Raw genomic sequence first — 19,297 nt, 5'->3', positions numbered from 1 at the left:
GCATGACTAGAACTTCTTGCTGCAACAAGGTCAAGTGCTCGCCGGACATAGGACGGCTCCTTGGGGGTATGTTTGGTGGGATGGAAGTAAGTTCTAGACAGTACCCGTACTGGATAAGAGACCTGACCCACCTGTCCGTGGTGATGGATTTCCACGCCGGCAGGAACTGCTGGAGTCTCCCCCCGACCGGTGTTGTATGGTCGGGGGGCAGTGACAAGACGTCACTGTTTGTTGGTGGTGGTGGACCTGGAGCTGTTGTGTCCACGTCCCCTGCCCTTGACGTTATTGCCTCTGTAACCACCTCTACCCTTGTTGTTGTACGAGGTTCGGGTGTTACTCTTGTAATACTGTGTGGACTGCGATGCCTGACCCCTTGAGGTGCCTCTGGAAGTGGAGCGACGAATGGAACCACTCCGAAACTGCTGACTTTGTAGGGCCCCCATAGACTTGGCAGTTTCCGTATCTTTTTTCATTTTCTCCAGTGCCGCATCCACCTCAGGGCCAAACAGGTGGTCAGGATTAACTGTTTGATTCAGTATTGTAGTTTGGATGTCGGGTATGAACCCTGAAATTCTAAGCCAGGCATGGCGTCTAAGCAACACACTGGTATTGATCGCCCTGGAGGCCGTTTCTGCCACATCCAGTGCACATTTTATGGATGCATTCGTAATGAGTTTTCCTTCCTGAATCAGCATTTCCCCTGCCTCCTTGTATTGGTCAGGCAAGTGTTGCAGTATTGATTCTAAGGTGTCATAATGAGCCCTATCATAGCGTGCAAGTAGGGCTTGTGTGTTAGATATTCTCCAGATATTAGCTGCCTGTGCAGCAATCCGTTTGCCTGAGGCCTCAAAGATCTTGGACTCTTTGTCTGGGGGAGGAGCGTCACCAGTAGTTTGCGAGTTCGCCCTCTTCCGAGCGTTGGAAACAACCAATGAGTCCAATGGCAAGTGTCCCTTGATATATGTTGGATCCGAGGGCGCTGCCTTATACTTCCTGTCGATGCGAGGGTTGACCACACGCGCCCGGGTGGGCTCCTTGAAGACCTCCGTTGCATGTTTAAGCACCCCTTTAAGCATCGGCAGCGTTTTGACTGACTTTTCAGCTACAGAGAAGGTGTCGAATAAGAAGTCCACATCCACGGGGTCCGAGTGCAGCTCGACGTCGTGGTTAGCCGCAGCTCTCTCGATCAGAGCATTAAAGGCCGCCGAGTCCTCCGTCGGGGACGTTTTGGCCGCAAAAAGTTGCGCGTCCTGACCCGACTGCGGGTCCTCTGTGTCGCCTCCGGCGGACCAAGGTTCGTGCTCCTCCTCCGGATCCGAGTACGCCGGATAGTTGTACTCGGCGTCTTCCTCGTCCGCATCGCCTGCGGCGGAATGCGTCGGCGAGTGTCCTAGGGCTTGTGGGGACACAGGTTCCACCAGAGCCGAAGAGTCCGCAGAGTCCCTTTTGTTTTTGAGAGGGATCTTAAAATGTTCCAACGCCGGCTCCGTCGTGATTTTCCTCTTGAGGAGAGACAGTTTCCCGGTGTTGGCGTCGATGATTACCTCACGACGTTCCTCTTCAGCAAGCGGCTGGAGCCGAAGCTTCGACACCACCAAGGCAGCTTTCGGTGTCAATACCTCCTTCGAGGGTCCGCCCTGTTTCGGCGCGAAGGCCTTCGGCGCCGACTTGGGTGGTAGGGTGAAACGGATAGGTGTTTGCTCCTTCGCAGTCTTAGGCGTGAGCTTAGGCGGTACAGTGTCCTGAGCGGGAACCACACTGTCCTTTCGTATCCGCTGCAGGGATTCCGCTACCTTCTTCGTCAAGGCCGGAGAGGGCTTGACCGGCTCGAGCGACCTCTCAGCGTCGAGAGCCTGATCGCCGGCAGGCACTTTCTTCGGGGCCGACGCCCCATGCCTATGGGCGTCGTCGCCCTGACGCTTCTTCGGAGCCGTCTTCGGGTCCACAACCCCTTTCGGAACCGACGCAGCCGCGTCGGACGACTTCGCCTTCGGCGCCGACCCCGAGGGTTTCGGGTCGGCCATCTTGGCGTGGCTCTTCAAGTCGGCCATCTTGAGTTTTTTGGAAGTTGACGCCTCCAGAACCTTCTGCACCAGCGCAACTTTCACTTTCGGTTTCGCATCCGAGGGTGCGTGACCAGACGGCTTCACTTTCGTTTTCTTCAACGTTAGTGGTTTCTCATAAATGTCCGTGACCGGGCCCGGAGGCGGGGACGTAGGACTTATAAGTAGTTCTTGGGTAAGGCCCGAAGGCGATCCCTCGACCTGGGCCGTATGAAGGGGAATAACCCCTGAGTCTGGTTGGGGATGCTCCTCCTCCGAGCTATCCCCCACAGTGGCAAAAGCCCGATCGTCGTCCCCTACCTCGTCGGTGACTTCGTCAAAGTTCTCCTCACCCGCGTCGTAGGTCTCCCCCTCGGACGCGGGACTAGAGTCCGAACCTTGCACGACGTCTTCGCCTTCGACAGATTCCTGGAATATGTCGTCTGGTGGGGGCGCCGCAGTAGCCGATAACTTCGCCTGGAGCCTATTGGCCAGACGAATCTTCAAAGTCTTCTTGCACCGGAATTTCGAACACGCCATGCAGCTGTCTTCGTGGTGGTCCGGTGACAAGCATGTATTGCACACAGGGTGCACGTCGAGGTGTGAATATTTGGAGTTACACACCGGGCACTTCTTAAACGGTGTTCGCTCCATAGCAGAAGTGTAGTGTAGGCCCGTCCGCGCCGAAAGCACGTGGAAGGGCAGCAAGAGATCGGAGCTGAGAGTCAGACAAGAACCCGTACGCAACTATACCGACGCTCAGCCTAAAGACCTTTTGGTCTCGAGTAGAAGTTGAACAACTATCGGTTCCGACAGAGGGAACCGAAACACATCCGAACCCAATGGCGGAAAAAAACAATCTGGGGATGGAGGCGATGCCCATGCGCACTGTAGTCCAGGGGAGGAGCCACCTATCTCGTGATACTTCGAAGACTCTTCCAGGACAACAATGTGCAATCATCCGGACCCAACACTAGGCGGCGATCTATGCACAGATATGAATTCAGCAGCCCACATGCCTCGAACCGCTAAGCTTTGGGGGTTACAAACTGTCTTGTTTGGTTGATCTGTGCATTCTGGCCAGTTTGGTGGGAGCGATTCGGTTGGCAGCACTCGTGATCCAGGCGTTAAAGTTTCCTACTACCTGGTTTAGGTTTGTGGTGACGATGGGCTGGGTGATACTGAGGGCATCGGTCCATTGGTGCAGAGTGACCTTAGCCCAATTGTAGAAGGGGGCGCTGTTGCGGTTGGGAGTGGTGCAGGGAGATCTGTAGATGGTGAAGTATACATAGATTGGTCCGACCAAGCGAGTTCCATGGTGTGGCTGTACTGGATTCTGTTGCTGGAGGTGAAGAAGGGGTCCAACATGTGTCCTGCTTTGTGAGTGAGGTCTGTGACCAGCTGTATACGAAGCTGGCTCTTTACATAGTGCACTAAAACGAAGTACTCTGTTCAGAAAGTCCACTGGATTGCAAATTGGTATCCAGAGGCAAAGGTAGATAATACTATCGGTCTATTTGTGGTAGTGTGTGTGAGAAGTTGTCCTGATATGTGATGTCCACTATTCTAGTGGGCACCCTGTATCAGTCCAAACAACCCTTATGGTGATGGTTGTAAAGTCAACCTTATAGACCAGCTATCCTAGTGGTAGCTTCGACAAAGCACTCTTAGGCTAAACTCAAGAGGGCATGTGAAGCCAGCTGTTTTACCATATGTAACCCCTTTAATACCAAATGAAAGGACACCACACAGGTTATATATAAAATATATATGTATTTATTTACTAACACAACCCCTTTAAACTCTTTATGAGGTCAGAGGCACAAGCACATAACAAGATACTCAATTATGATACAATAAGTTGCACAATATACAGTAGAACCCTAGGGGTACGTAAAGCCATATACTAAAATAGTGGTATAAGAACAACGTCACGAACAAGGAATAGGCCTAGGGCATCGCTGGGGCTACGCTGTACTACCAAAGGATAGGAAGCAGGAGGCCCACAGGAGGCGTGTGCAGTGTCTTAACACACACACGAGTTACCATAGAATTAGAATGGGAACGATAGAAATGGAAACTAGTTCTTTTAGGGCACTTCTGGATGGACTAGGAGAAAGCTACTGAAAACTAGGACACTAGGATAGTTAATACCCACAGGAGCACCGGAGTACTTGCGTTAACTCACCCAGGGAAGCCGGGTGCATATGTGTCTTTTGGTGTCGGGTTTCGTCGCTGAATCCTATGGAGCCTTGGAGAAAGATGCTGCAGGCGACCAGGAGAGAAGTGTCCGGTTGGATCCAAGGGCGGATCGAGGATGAAGAGTACCTGAAAGCAGAGGGGACAGAGTCTGGGTCACTAGCCAGTGACCAGGAAGGAACACGGCAATGTCGTGAAGCAATCAGGTGATGTTGTGAAGCTCGTCTCTGCAGCCACGTGGTCCAGGAGGTGTCGACGACGACCAGAAGCTGGGCATGGACTGTCCCGCGAAGGATCTAGCTGTCGGCGGTGTCTGCTTCCGGATTGGAGTCAACAAGCATTGGCAAAGGCAACCAACGCAGGAATCGAAGATGGCTTCTGGTTCAGACCAGCGAGGTCTGATGGGCTTCTTCTTTTCAGGGGAGCAAGGGCCAGCCTTGAGCAACCAGGCCAGCAGTGTGGATTCATAGATTTGTCGTCACAGAGGCTACTAGCCAACGGGCAAGTGACCGGACAGACGCGTCTAGCACAAAAACACTAGCAGGCCCTACGCGGCACTCGTGGAGTGTGGGGGGCTGTGCGTCAGTGTAGGAGGTGCACTCGGCTGGGGCTTCTCAATCCCCAATGCACACCTTCGAGGGTGCCTCGGGAGCTGCATAAGTAGCAAGGTACAGGTTTTTCAAGATGGCCGGTCCCACATCTCTCGTCGCCTCCACGGGTCTCAGCTTTGCTGTGGATCAGGCTCAAGGAAGTCTGGAAGTCTGGTTCTTGTCAGGCTCTGTGATCGGACTCCGGCGGGAGCGTCAACAAAGCAAACCGCAGATCGCTGGATGGTGCCTGTTTGCACAGGGTGGTCACTCCTTGACCAAAAGGGAGATTCTTCAGTCTTCTATGTTCAGTAGAATGTCGAAAGTCCAGAGTTTCCTTTCAAGTTTCAGTTCAGGATAAATCTAAAGTCTCTTGACTCAGCTCCTACCTATATACTAATCTGAGGGGCTGGAGTACCTGCTAGGTCCCTCCTATGGGTGGTACCAGGGAAGGGGGTGGTTACACCCCTTTCCCTTTGTCCAGTTTCGTGCCAGAGCTGGGGCTGGAGTGCCCCAGCAACTGGTTTGAACCGGGCTATTCATGGGACACCTGGTGTTCCCCAGGCAGTGTCTCATTTCATTCAGCCCTCCCTGCCCCAATACACTATGGCCTTTCTGGGGTGGTGCTAGCACCTCCCAAGACAGGAAACCTATTGTCCAAGCCTCCCTCTCTGGAAGGACTCCCAGAGGCAGGAGGTCAGACTTGTGTCTGTGGCAGCAGCATCCATTTTGTGATGCTGAGTCTCTGGTTAACTTTAACTGGGTTTACTAGGAACAACATGTCTTCTCCCTCTAGAAAGGTGGAATGCTACCCCCGTCGCAAGAACTGGCGAGGGGGAAGTATTCCAAAGCGTATGACACCTTACACGACATGTTAGCATTCAATCACGAGGATGATAATGCACTTAATGGTATGGCTATATCATAGAACAGCTATAAGGACATGGTTCCGAAAGCTGCAGATAGGCTTAGCTCATGCTAGAGCCTCATCTCACATAAAACCAAGCACTCTGCCTCCAGGATTGTTAAGGCCTGCCATAGGAGTGGCTTAAAGGTATATATGCGTCTATATGTAAAGGTAGGTTGAGGGATACTACACCTAAGCAAGGGGTGATTACACGATCTTGCCCCAGCTGAGTGATCAGCCAGTTGTGTCAATGTGAATGCCCAGTCAGGGGTGGCATAATACATGCTGCAGCCCCTGGTAGGCCTTGGATGCACCTATGCCCTGGGTACCTAAGGTACACTGTAAAGGGGCTCATAAGGTGACCAAATATCCAATTGGAGATGTACCTAAAGTACATGGAGTCCATTTTACAGTGAGAGCATATAGCCTGGGGCCCTGATTAGCAGGATCCCAGGCCAACTAAGTCGAAAACCAGCTAAACACTAGGTCAAAAAATCTGGGTTAACCATAGTCAGGTATCCACCTTCCTACAGTGTGGGCGAGCAGGTAGGCTTAGCAGAGGTTAGTGCTAAGCTATTTTTGTAGTCAAAGAAGTTATAAATGAGACACACACTCATATCTGAGACTAATTTGCAAAATTAACACCTATTTTTATATCATTTTTCAGACCAAGAACTTCTTTTTAAGGTAAGTACTTTTTAAGATATGAATTTTCATAGTGTGCAAAAAAACATATTTGTGCGCAAATACGCACCATAGAAGTCAATGAGAGAAAATTGGAAAATGCATATAAAATCATACAGTTGGATCTCGATGTTCACCTTCAGGATTTTTGTAAATAGTATGGCCTTGCCGGGAGCGTCCCGGATTCAGTCGTGAGCAAGGTGCTGAAGGCATTGGTAGCTGGTGCTACGGAGTCACCAGAACACACACTGCAAGGGGACTTAAAGGTAAGTCCAAGGGGTTCCAGCCGAGGAAGCAGGTCGCCCGGGACCACAGGAGCACAGCTGGTTCATCAGTACCCAGGTCGGCAAGCCACAAATACAAAATTCAGGAGTTTTGAAAGTGTGCAAAAAAATATTTGTATGCAATTACACACCATAGAAGTCAATGAGTTTCATGCCCTCCTCCATATGCATATTCCTAGCACGCCGGATGATCCTGATGCGCCGAAAACACCTTATCTGACTGGATTTGGCAGTCTGTTGACACACTTATCATGGTTAGGTGGTCACAGAGTCGTAACGGCCAATCCAAAACAAGGTACAACAGCAAGCTGGCCACAATCCGGAAAGCATACAAAAGGCTGGAACAGGCATGGAGATGGTACTATGACCCTGTTTTGAAGGAGCATTGAAAGAGAGTAGGGTCTGCTTCCTATGGTTACCCCCACTTTTTAGGTCTCGCGTAGCGAATGCAGCGCAGATGCTTCGCTTGGCGAGCTCTATTGCTGTGGCTTTGGTGCGCGAATGGAAACAGGAGGTGGCACGCGCGGACAGGCGATGTGCACGCGCATGGTTGGTCTCCTCTCTGCCTCCCATTGCGCGCTTGTTTTCTGAGGGAATGCCTTCCTCCTCCTGGCCACCGCCACAGAGACCCGGGCATTGTTGAAGATATATGACTCGAGTGAAACCGAGCCAAACACTCAGCTATTCCTAACACAGTGTAGCTGTCACTCATTGAATTCCCCACACTACAGATGTCATGTGTCCAGTTAGACCCAACAATAGTAAAGCCTCCACTGAATTGGTTAACCTTGCAGCAACTGCATGGGACCACTACACACGCTGGCACATCGCCGGCACCACTTAACTCATTAACCTCATACTTCACAGCAACTACAAATGGAGGTGAGAGAGCTAACCTCCAATCAAAAGCCCTGCCTGCCCTAAATTAGTTTAATTACACCTGCATTATCTCAGTTTTTTTTCTAAATGAAAGCAAGTCAATGGCCATCTCTGTATATTATCCAACAGCAGCAGTATTTGTTTCGCTTAACGATTGACCCAACCACAAAAGTACATGGTCCAGTCGTTTGGGTACATCACACCAGCAGCACTGATTCAGTTAAGGAGGTATCTTAAAGCAGTAGTACAAGCTGTACACTGACATCCTTAACCCTGCAGAGTTCAAAAAAGGAGTTTCCTCAAAGCTGTAATCAACGTACATTACAGTTGCCACTCAGCATTGCAATTTTGTCGCTAAGCATCCTGAAATAGAACTGTCAATATACTATAATTACAGATACATTTACTACAAGGTAATCTGTGATTACACTCCTGGTACATTGCATGCTATGCTCACTGCTCGGTACATACCCACTCAGACGCCAGATAGAATGCATCATGCCTGGGATTTTTACTGCCAGACATGTCCAATACCTCTGATGAGTAGACTTTGCTGGATTATTGAATGGGCGACTGAGCATGTTTCAGTTTGTGTGTCTGCATATGTTTTAGCTACTCTGTTGTAGCATGCTGGGAACACTTCAGTTAGGTGCTGGATTTGCTACTGTACATACATTTGATGTCGGTCCAATGCATTAGTGTTGACTTAGAACATTCTACCCCCAACCAAGGGAATTGGGTAAACTAGGTTTTTCAGCTGCATAGTTATTTTGATGTTACATAATTTCTTCAACACTAGTTCCAGTGCACTTGCACTGCCTTGTGTGTGCCCCAATAAGAACTCTATGCTCTTGGGTTCTATGTTTTCTGTCAGGAACCCTGTAACCAATATAGCATGGTCATTTTATGGAAGGTTGCTGATATACATGTCAACAGAATGCTAAAGAACAAATAGTAAGGACAACGTTATTGCACAGACACGTATTACACTACAAATAGAGGACAGTATCTCAGAACGTTCCTCCTGCGGTCCAGGTACAGTGAGAGGGGACACTAGAGACAGGAGATACTTATAGCACTATTGGTATAGAGCAATAATTGGAAGTTTACACTGCACTAAGGGCACAGACCAGCCAGATTCCAGGGTTCTATAGTACCACTGTATTCTGAACATAACTATACAACACAGTGCTCGAATTACAGCATAAATGCACAGCATGGGACTGTAATGGTGCTGGACTTATTGTAAGTGCATAGCTGTGAGATGGAGTAGTTTCAGTCCTGTAACTCCAGTTCTGTAGTAGGGGTATCTCTGTTATAGTCATAATCTAGTGAATAGTCCCGCCCATGTGCGTGGACCCCGGAGCAATCAAAAATAATCTCTTAACGTGTCGAAAAAATGCAGAACTGCACAGACACTTGAGAGAGAATTTAAAGACAGATAATGCAGCCTATAACCAGGCTACACTGTCCAGTACTTCAACTAGAAATTCCACAAACAGCAAAGTCTGTCAAGATTCCCCTTCGCTCAGCAGCAAAATCCCTCTGGAATGATAGAATGGAAGACATGGACAGACAAGCCCTATAGGCTCAAAACAAGTTGTGGCCTATCCCTCAAGACACTATTTTACAACTTGAATGCAGGAACCGAATGGGTGTGTGCACAATAGTATCGCTTCCCCTTCCTTATTTTGTAGAGGATCCAGGTTCATGCATGCGTGTCAAATCTTTGTCAACGTACACCCAAGGTAGACATTAAAAAACGTCAAACACCCATCACTCATACCACAAAAAATTGTGGAGAAAGAAAGTGAGCCCCTCACGGTAGAACCGCCAATGGGGTTATCTGGTTGATCATTACCAGTGTACCCACTTATCATCATAGGTAGCTCACTCTCATAGAAGTGGAAAAGAAAGAAACAATTAAATATATCTTCTGGAACAGAGAAGGGGTCATGTTTCCCATGACAGTATGAGGGGATTGTTGTTCTTACATAATGTGTGGAGTTTATGCTGGAGAGTGACCCGAGTGTAATAATCTTGCAGCAGTCACCTAAGTTTAAGGTCCACTCCAAGATGGCCGCCGTATATCACAGGGCGGTGCCATTCTAACAGACTGGGCTTACAGGGCCAACACGTGACACAGTATTCCAGGGCGGAGTCCCGAGTGGTTTAAACACACTTGGCGCCGGACGCGGTGAACTGCGGCTGAATCACCGAGCGTTCCGAACGCGGCCTGGGTAAGGAGTCGGGACTTTAGTGGAGAGCGTGCACAGGGCCCGGATTACGTGCAAGTTGCAGGTGCCGGTGTGTTGATTATGGGCATGCTCGGTGGGGGTACAATACCACGCCAACTCTTTATACCACAAGCGGTGTGGGGCGGGCCAGCTGGGTAACACGGCGCATAACTTTGGGCACGCATGAAAGTAATAGTAAGTGGTGTGTGCTCAATCTCTGCATTTTTCCCGGTAATCCTTTGTACATAATATGTGATGCTGAGGGTTCCTAAGTGGGTAAGAAGTTGCCTGCAATTTGTGGGTGAACCTGTCCTGATCGGTCCATGAACCGAGATGGGCATACTGTGCTATTTAGGTTGAGGGACACCCTCTTACATAACTGTTCAAATCTATCTTTACAGAAACCTGAATTTAGGCGGGTTTCCTGTAGGACACGTGATCTTCCTGACACGATAGTCCACCTGAGAGAGGCAGCAGGTATGCAGTAGAGACGCTGCCCCCAGGTGAATATGCTTTAAATGATGTAAGTACTGCAACGCATAACTTGTTCATCTGGTTCTGTACCTGCTTGCCAGGTTCGGAACAAAATGGCTCACACCATGTGTAATTTTACCTTTTTTGTCAAAAACTTTTTAACCATCACAGTTCACAATAAGACTTCTAGTGGAATTGAGAAGCAGAATACCCCTGTTTGCCCTGACGAAGTTGCGTAAGATTTGGCAACAAAACATGTTGGCAACCTAGACTCACATTGAACAGGGTCTAACGTGAGTCTGTTTTAATTTGAAGTACTCTCAGCCCAGAATAAAAGTACGAGTGGCCAGTGAGTGCTGCAATTTTATGATGTGAGATTCACTTTTTGTTTTCTCACTGGGGTATATGGTGAATGTGCACACTTAACAGCGATAGGTAATTGGCATTCGCTGTTTCACAAACACACAATATATTGTTTGAATGGTGTGAAGTAAAAGGACTATTCTATGGTGTTTGTCCTTTTCTTCGTTGTGTTTGTTTCTTTCCTTTCCACTTCTATGAGAGTGAGCTACCTATGATAAGTGGGTACACTGGTAATGATCAACCAGATAACCCCATTAGCGGTTCTACCGTGAGGGGCTCACTTTCTTTCTTCACAATTTTTTGTGGTATGAGTGATGGGTGTTTGACGTTTTTTAATGTCTATAAACAATAATAACAACTGTGGGTCTAAGAAAACTCAGAACTCTGTATTCAAAAAAATGTCGTGTCCACCACTTAATACGCTTGGATCCATCACTTTGTGAAATGGAATCCCATCAGTTACACTATCTGGACCGCCCTGTTTGTCATCATTTGGGTCAGTCTCAGCAAGTGGTATGTCCACAGCGTATACTCAGTACACACCAGTATAGGTAACTGAAAAGCAGTGCACAAAAAATAACAAGTGAGAGTGAGTGGTTTAAAAATGGATAGTGGGTGCAGAGAGAAACTTTAATAGAGAGCAATCCACTTCCAAGATTAACAAATGTGGAGTGCAAAATAACAGTAGTTTTAAACAAATATCTACTGCCTGTTTACGGAGGTCGATACAACTGCAGAAACATGTCGACCTCCGTAAACAGGCAGTAGATATTTGTTTAAAACTACTGTTACCTTGCTGGTCTGCACCAAAGCCAATCTTGTCATCTTGCGTGGGTTGCTGTTGCCAAGGCTTGTTGGGTCCAATCCGGATTCCGACACTGCAGCACTCTACATCCTTCGTGGGACAGCTCTAATCCAGCTCCTGGTCATCGTCGATGCCTCCTTGCTGAAGAGTCAAGCTTCACCTACTTCACCTTAAAGCACTCGACATCGGCTGGCATCTTTCTGTCGCCATCCTGGTCACTGACTAGTGACCCAGATTCTGTCCCCTCTGCTTTCAGGTTCTTCAGATCTCCGATCCACCCTTGGAGCCACCCGGACACTTTTACTCTGGTCGCCTGCAGCGGTTCTTTGCAGCTCTCCACTGGAATGGACGACGAAACCCGACACCAAAAAGACACCTATGCACCCGGCTTCCCTGGATGAGGTAACACGAGTACTCGGGTGTTCCCATGGGTCTTGACTCTCGAAATGTTCTAGTCTAAAAGGGTTCCATCGTAGTTCACTCCCAAGTGTCCTTAAACTTTTAAATTGTAACTTGCTTTTCCTCCATAGAAGTCAATAGTGATTCGTGGCTGTGTTTAGACACTGCACGTGTCTACCGTGGGTTTCCTGCGTCCCTACCTTGGGTGGTTCCTGGTTGCCCCAGCGGTTCTACAGGCCCTAGGTCTCCCTTCTAGCCCTCACGTGGTTCTTTTTTTTTTTTTTTTTTAAATAATTTTTATTGCAGATTCAAAAACAAATTACAATCGTTTGATTCAGCTACCCCACCTCCAGCAGACATTGCGCACAGATCGCAAAAGAGTTATTACACTGCCATTCAGCCCACATCCCGGAGGCCGGGCGGCGATCAGTAGTAAGCTTTGAGGAGTGATCTTGCTACCGAAACAACAATCTCTGCTCGGTAGGTGTTCTAGTATCTGCTTTTCTTTATCCGCCCAACCCCTAACCCCAACAAAAAACTCATTCCATCACACGAATGACTATTGCAGACTGATAGTGCCATCATTCAGCAGTGACCCTCTCCCACCAACGTATATCCTTTTGCGTGTGTTACTTGAGGCCATTACTCCGTGTTGATCCCTAATCAGGTGATCCCTATTCACGTACTTTCCCTTCAAGTACCCCTCATCCTCTGCACTCAGTGGTCAGTCAACCTCCCGTCCTCGGTGGGACCCTATTCTACTCTCCCTCCCTCCCCCCTTCTACTGATGGTGTGGGCCAGCAGGGCCATCTCGGTCGGACAAGCGCCGAAGGATCCATGTCTGTCTATCCGTACTTCACATGGAACCCCGCGCAGAAATGTCAAACTCTAGTCCCCTTCGCTATCTTGGGAGTCCCTCAATGTTTGTACCAGTCCCTCCCATGCTCTTGCCATTTCCATACTTTTCACATTGGCTGTGCGAGAGGCCTGCCTAAGTCTTATCGTACTTTCACTATGAGCCCATTTAAGAAATTCAGTAGTCCATCTTCTGCTAGATGGTCCCTCCGCTTACTTCCATAGCCATGCAATCTCCCTCTGGGCTATAATAAGACCTAAATCAATAAATTTGCTAGTGACTTTCGTTGTCTTCGTGTGAGGGAACCAGAGCAAAAGGCAGGTCGCTATGTCGTATTCTACCTTTCTTTCAGTTACTTCATTCAGTACCGCCCCTACCTCAGACCAATACGTTCCCAGTTTCGAACAGGACCATAACATATGATCCAACTCCACTCCAGGCTGCGAACATCTAGGACACCTCGCATCCTCCACATGGAAGTACCTCCTAATCCTCCCTGGGGTAAGGTAAGCTCTATGCACTATGCAAAAGTGCACTTGTTGAAATCGAGCGTTCCTGCACCCCTTCCATGTCCTCCTCAGGATCTGTCCCTATGTCGTGTCCGGTATGGGCTTCCCCACACTCTCCTCCCATGTTTGTTTTAAAGCCGTGAGGGGTTCTATTCCTTCGTGAATGTAAGCAAGTAACCGCCTTAATCGTGCCCGCCGCCATTACCACATATTGACAAGCCATCGTGGTTGGCGGCTCTGATTGCCCACTCTTCCAGTGTTTCTTTGTCGCCGACGTTACCGCCATATGTAAAAGGAAACCCCCCTCTGAAAGACCAAACTGTTCTTGCACCGCTTGAAATGGCAGCAACTCTCCATCCGCGTAGAGGTCCCCGACCATCTGCAGTCCCATCTCCTCCCATTCCATGAGTGGGGACCAATCCCCCCATGTGGCAATGCTGTCAACATGCCCAGAGGTATCTCAGGTGCATAAGGGTGCACCCCTCCCGCCCGTTTGTGGCTTTTATTCCAGCATAACCGCAGAGTTTTTTCCTCCAGAGTCAAGGCCTTCAGAACTAGCTGCTGCTGCATAATGATGTATGACAAGATATGCCTAGGTATCCCTGTTCCTGGAGTCTGATCCGGGCCCCTAAACACTTTGGCGACGTTCTGTGTAAGGACCTGCAGTTGCGCTGCCAGATAATAGAGTTCGAAGTCAGGAACCGCCATTCCCCCTTCCGACTTCGGCCACCGCAGCGTGTCCAACGCCACCCGTCGCCTCCCTCTCCCCCATAGGAAGTCCATGGTGAGCGACCGCAGTTCCCTAAAGAACCTAGGCGGAATCCATATTGGTAGCGTTCGGAAGTAATATAGCAGTCGCGGTAAGGCAACCATTTTAAGCAACGCCACTCTTCCAACCACTGAAAGTGGGAGGGTGGTCCAAAACGCCATGCAGCCCCTCAGGGCTCCAACGCAGCGTCCTATATTCCCTTCCAGCATGTCATCGGCACCATGATAAATCCGTACTCCTAGATAAGTGAAGCACGTTCGTTCCAATATCATGTCTGCTATCAGTAACGTTTGGGATGTGTCAGCTCTGAGCGGGAAGATACACGTTTTGTTCCAATTCACCCTAAGTCCCGACAGCGGCCCAAAGTCTGCTAGCATGTCTACTGCTCCCCGCAGCGCCACAGATGTGTCTTCAATGAACAGCAGTAGGTCGTCTGCATATAATGAGATACACTGCTGGTCTCCTCCACACCTGATGCCCCCATACGCCGTCCCCGACCTAGCCAAAATAGACAAAGGCTCAATTGCCAGCGCGAACAGTAGAGGGGAAAGTGAGCATCCCTGTCTCGTTCCTCTGTTCACCGGATACTCCTCCGATATTACTGAACCCAAACGCACCCTAGCGGTAGCCGAGGAGTATAGGACTTTGGTCCATTTCCCAAACTGAGAGCCTAGGCCGAACCTTTCCAGTACCCTATCTAAATACTCCCATTCTAGGCTGTCAAAGGCCTTTTCTATGTCTATGGACAACACTGCTGGATTCTCATCCACGTTCATATCACTCCCTAATACTCGTATGAGGCGACTGATATTCGCCAAGGTATTCCTCATGGGAATGAACCATTTTGGTCCTCATGTACCAACGTCGTCATATTAGGTAGCAATCTCGTAGCCAGAATGCGGCTCAGGATTTTATAGTCCACCGTCAGCATGGACAGCGGTCTGTAAGAAGTCACGTCTGTGCTCTCCCTCCCAGGTTTCAGCAGGGGGACAATTAGTGCCTCCCTCATGGACCCGGATAATCGGCCCTGCTCCATCGCCTCGTTATAGACCTCCTGCAATTGGGGCGCCAGAATGTTAATATACTTGACATAAAATTCTATCGGGAGCCCGTCCACCCCGGTGTTTTGTTTCTTGCCATCTGCGCAATTGCACCTCTGACCTCAGCCAGTGTAATAGCTTGGCCCAGGCTATCGGCATCCTCCTCCTCCAACTGTGGGAACTGTACCCCCTCTAAGAAATTCTCTATGTCCTCTACCTCTGCCCTTAGGTGGCTCCGATAAAGGGTGGTGTAATATTCTAAGAAGCGTGAGAGTATCGCTGTTTGGGAGTATACTGTCTCTCCCGTTTCCGTACGCACACTTAAAACCGGGCTTCCACTCGAGACCAGGTTCGCCAGCCTTGCTAGTAGCGTGCCCACCTTGTCCCCCTCCGCATGCACCTTTGCCGTGTATTGCCTATAATCATAACACCTCAACCTTTCCGTCACTGCTGCCACCAACTCCTTTGCCTCCAAGAGCTGCGCCTGCAATTCCTCGTGTCCCGGCCTCTGCCTCTCTTTGTCCCTCAGCGCCTCCTCTGCTTTCCCGATCTCCGCCAGTACTACTGCTCTTTCCCCAGTGTGCTTACTAATGCATATCCCCCTCATCACCACCTAAAGGCTTCCCATTCAATACCTCTCGTAGACGCTGTCCCTTTATTTGTTGCAAAATATTGTTCGGCTCCCTCCCGAATCTTAGTACTAAAGACCTGGTCCTCTAGTGTTTCTGGGTTCAACCTCCAATTAGGTAAAAAAAAAAAAACTTATCGCAGTCCTCACCCGCTGCCATTGAATGGAAATCAGTTGGGGATTATGGTCAGAAATAGTCCTAACCAAGTATTCCGATTGTGTCACCAAAGGGGCCACCACACCATCGCATAGGATCGTATCAATTCTGACGTGCAATTCGTGGAGTGCGGAAAAGAAAGAGTAGTCCCTTTCCCCTGGGTGGTGTCCCCTCCATACGTCCACCAGCCCCCATCTGTTCTGCCAGTCCACTCTGCGAACCGGGGATTCCACTAGTGGTGGATGCGATCTATCTAGTGTGATATCAGTAATTGAATTAAAGTCACCTCCCAGTATTATTGGCCTCGCCAAGTAATGCGCCAGCGCCCCTGATAGTGTGTCGAAAAATCGGGACTGATCTATGTTCGGGGCGTAAACACTACAGAGCACCACCTCCCTGCCATATATTCTCCCCTCTACCGCCACATATCTACCGTCTGGGTCTATAGCTTGATTCGTAACCTGGAAGGGAATCCCCGCTCTCACCCATATCAAGACCCCTCTAGCAAATGCCGAATAGGCAGTCCAAAACACCTGACCTCTCCATCTCTTTTGTAAAGCAGCACATTCTTGCTTGTTAAAGTGTGTTTCCTGAAGCAGTGCAATCTGGACCCCACGTCGCACCAAATACGCATGCACTTTATGACGCCTTGACATTGTATGCAACCCACGTACGTTCCATGTGACACATTTCAGTTCAGGTAATGTCCCCATTGCCATGGACCCCCAACGTCCCCCCTCCCAGACCCCGCCAGCTCACACCACAACTACTAACATCCCCCCTTTGAACACCCCGTAGAACCCCTATTAATCACCCCGCCAGAACAGGACCTAATAGCGAAATATCAGCCCCATCCAAACTTATCACAACAGTGCACAGTAGCCACTACAGGTTGCCTTAAGGGCAATTGGGGTTGGTTCGACCCCGACAGGCGGCAGCACCCGCCCCAGCCCCCCGCCCTACAATCCCGCTTTGTAGGATTGTACCTTTATATTGCCCATACAGTTTACCAGGTACTCCAGCTCTTCTGGTGGCAGTCTAGTAGCGGCCAGTTGCCCAAAAAAGGACCATACAGTCTACAGATCATCCGCCAGTCTCGGTGTCATATCCGGTCCCTTGGAGCTGTCGACATCCGATAGTTCCATGCCCGAGTGTCTTTGGTCGTCCTCTGACTCAGACCCCTTGACCGAGTCCTCCTTCTGGGACCCCGTCATCGCCGCCGTCGCCGCCAGTGCATCCTGCTTGTCCACGGCCAGTCGAGCCTTCAGCAGGGCCTGTTGGGTCTTGGCCCTCTTACGGATACGTTGGGACTGGAGCATCCTCGGAGGTTTGGGCTGTTCTCTGTGTCTCCTACCCCCGCGATCTGTGCCCGCCCTGTAGGACTCAAGCCAGGTCCAAGCTTCTTCAGGCGTCAGGAAGAACAGTGTCGTGCCATCCATGATGATTCGTAATTTGGCAGGGAATAACAGTGAGTACTGGATCCCCTCATCTCTGAGCTCCTTCTTGATTGACAGATACGAAGCCCTACGCCTCTGTATCTCTTGTGTGTAGTCCGGGAAGATTGTGACAGTGCCGTTCTCCACTTTAAAGGGTCCCATTGCCCGCGCATTCTGAATCAGGAGATCTCTATCCTTGTAGTGAAGAACTCTAGCCACAACAGGTCTGGGCGGTCGCGGCCCGGCAAGGGCGGCTTGGCCGGGACTCTATGCGCCCTCTCGAGCGTGAAGAAGGGGGAGAGACCCTCCGGGGCCACCTGCGTCCTGAACCAATTCTCCAAATAAGTTATCATGTCCGCTCCCTCAATTTTTTTCGGCAGACCGACCACTCTTACATTGTTGCGACAATTTCTTCTTTCAGCATCCTCGACCTTCTTCTCCAGCATCGCCAATCGTTGCAGCGCATCTTCCATCTTGTGTTCTATTGTCACTACTGCTGGTTTCAAGTCCTGGACCACCGATTCAGTTTCCTTCACCCTGTCCACCAGCTTCGAGTGGTCAGCCCTCAGGAATCCCAGCCCCGTTGCAACCTGCGTGATGTCGTTGTGCAGGGAGTCCTTCGTCGCCGTGATGGCTTCTAGGATTTTATCTAACCGTTTGTTCAGCCTTCTTTCTGATACCGTGCTCTCGGCTTCATCCCCGTGATCCTGGGCATCTACCTGCCCCACCTAGTCCGCTCCCCCACCTTTGGGCTTCATTATGATCGGCAGAGCGTCTATTATTCCCCAGGGAGAAGTCGTTCTGTACAGCTCACCACTTACAATGCTTCACCCGCTATTGCAGATGCAATGTCTCTCCCGGTGAAAGCCCCGGATATTTACTTGCGCCCAGCTGCAGCTCTTCTGCTGCACATTTAGTGTATAGTCCCGTGCACTTCCTCACCGCAGGTCTCCCTCAGAGGCAAGGAATCCCGAAAAGCACGTGTTTGTTCCAACGCCTTGTTCCGCGTATGTTGGGCACCGAGCTCGTATCCCCCTCCTGTAGCTCTCCAGCCGCTAGTCCATTCGCAGTGCCACGTATCATGGGACCTCTTAGTGCACTGCCCAAGTCCCTGTGATCTCCACGGGCCTGGGGTGCCAACAATCCGGCCAGGATAGGCCCCCCAACAGTCCCTTGGCCACGCACTCCTAGACCTCCTTGCCGTGGGCGGGCAAAAGACGGCAGTTCGGGTAGCGCTCCCCACAGTTCTGGCCCCCTCCGTCCCTATGCCTGCAGCTGCATCCCCCGGTCCCCTTCTCCGTGCAGCGCAGCAGGCCCGCTCCCGCCCCCACAGTGCCAAGCGCAGGCCCGTTGCTCCGCACTCACCAGGGCCGTAGAGGGAGTACACCCACCGATTGACCTCTGTCCTCAGTGCTCCTGCCTCAGGACGCCCTTCTGTTCTTAATCGGGGATTCTCCGCGGGCACCCCACCAGCTGCTCCAGTCCCTCCAGACTCCGGTATCACCGTCGGGCATGCTCAGCGCGCAGTTCCCCAGCTCCGAAGGCGTCACCGCCCCGCCGCCGAAACTTGCCCCGGTGCGCAACTCTCCCTAGGCGTTCTTCGTGCCGGCCGCCATTTTGATCTATTAGGCGAGCTCCTCCTCCGTTGGTCCGAGTCCGCTACCTCCAGCCCACCACGACCCTCTCGCCTGTTACTTTGGCGTGTCAGCTGGCCGCCTTTCTTTCCACACTCCCGACAGCCTTAATCAGTCTCCCCTGCCTCAGCTCTGTAGCGCGGCTCCCGTATGCGATGCTCGCCGCCAGTACACGGGTCCCCTCCACTGGACCTCCGGCCCTTCCAGGCTTCCTCACCGCTCTCCAGAGCCTCCGGTAACCAGGATTTGGAGCTCCGAGTGTGCCTCTTGCCGTCCGATGTAGCCTCCGGTACCTTAAGCTACCCTCAGGATGTTTTCATAGGATAAACGTCGGGATTGGGCACGGAGCTATCGGCTCACGCCGTCTGCTCCATCGGCGCCCAAACCACGCCCCTCCCTCACGTGGTT

At 50.5% G+C, this 19,297-nt stretch overlaps 1 protein-coding gene across 3 annotated transcripts in view; it reads right to left on the bottom strand.

Moving 5' to 3' along the window:
• The window catches only part of GTF3C1 (general transcription factor IIIC subunit 1), a 2,762,707-nt gene that overhangs the window by 1,062,661 nt on the left and 1,680,749 nt on the right, over nt 1–19,297 (bottom strand). The window lies entirely within an intron of this gene.

This window comes from Lissotriton vulgaris, chromosome 10 (genome assembly GCF_964263255.1).
Source record: "Lissotriton vulgaris chromosome 10, aLisVul1.2, whole genome shotgun sequence".
Lineage (NCBI taxonomy): Eukaryota > Metazoa > Chordata > Amphibia > Caudata > Salamandridae > Lissotriton > Lissotriton vulgaris.
This window is presented reverse-complemented; position numbering and strand designations above follow the sequence as displayed.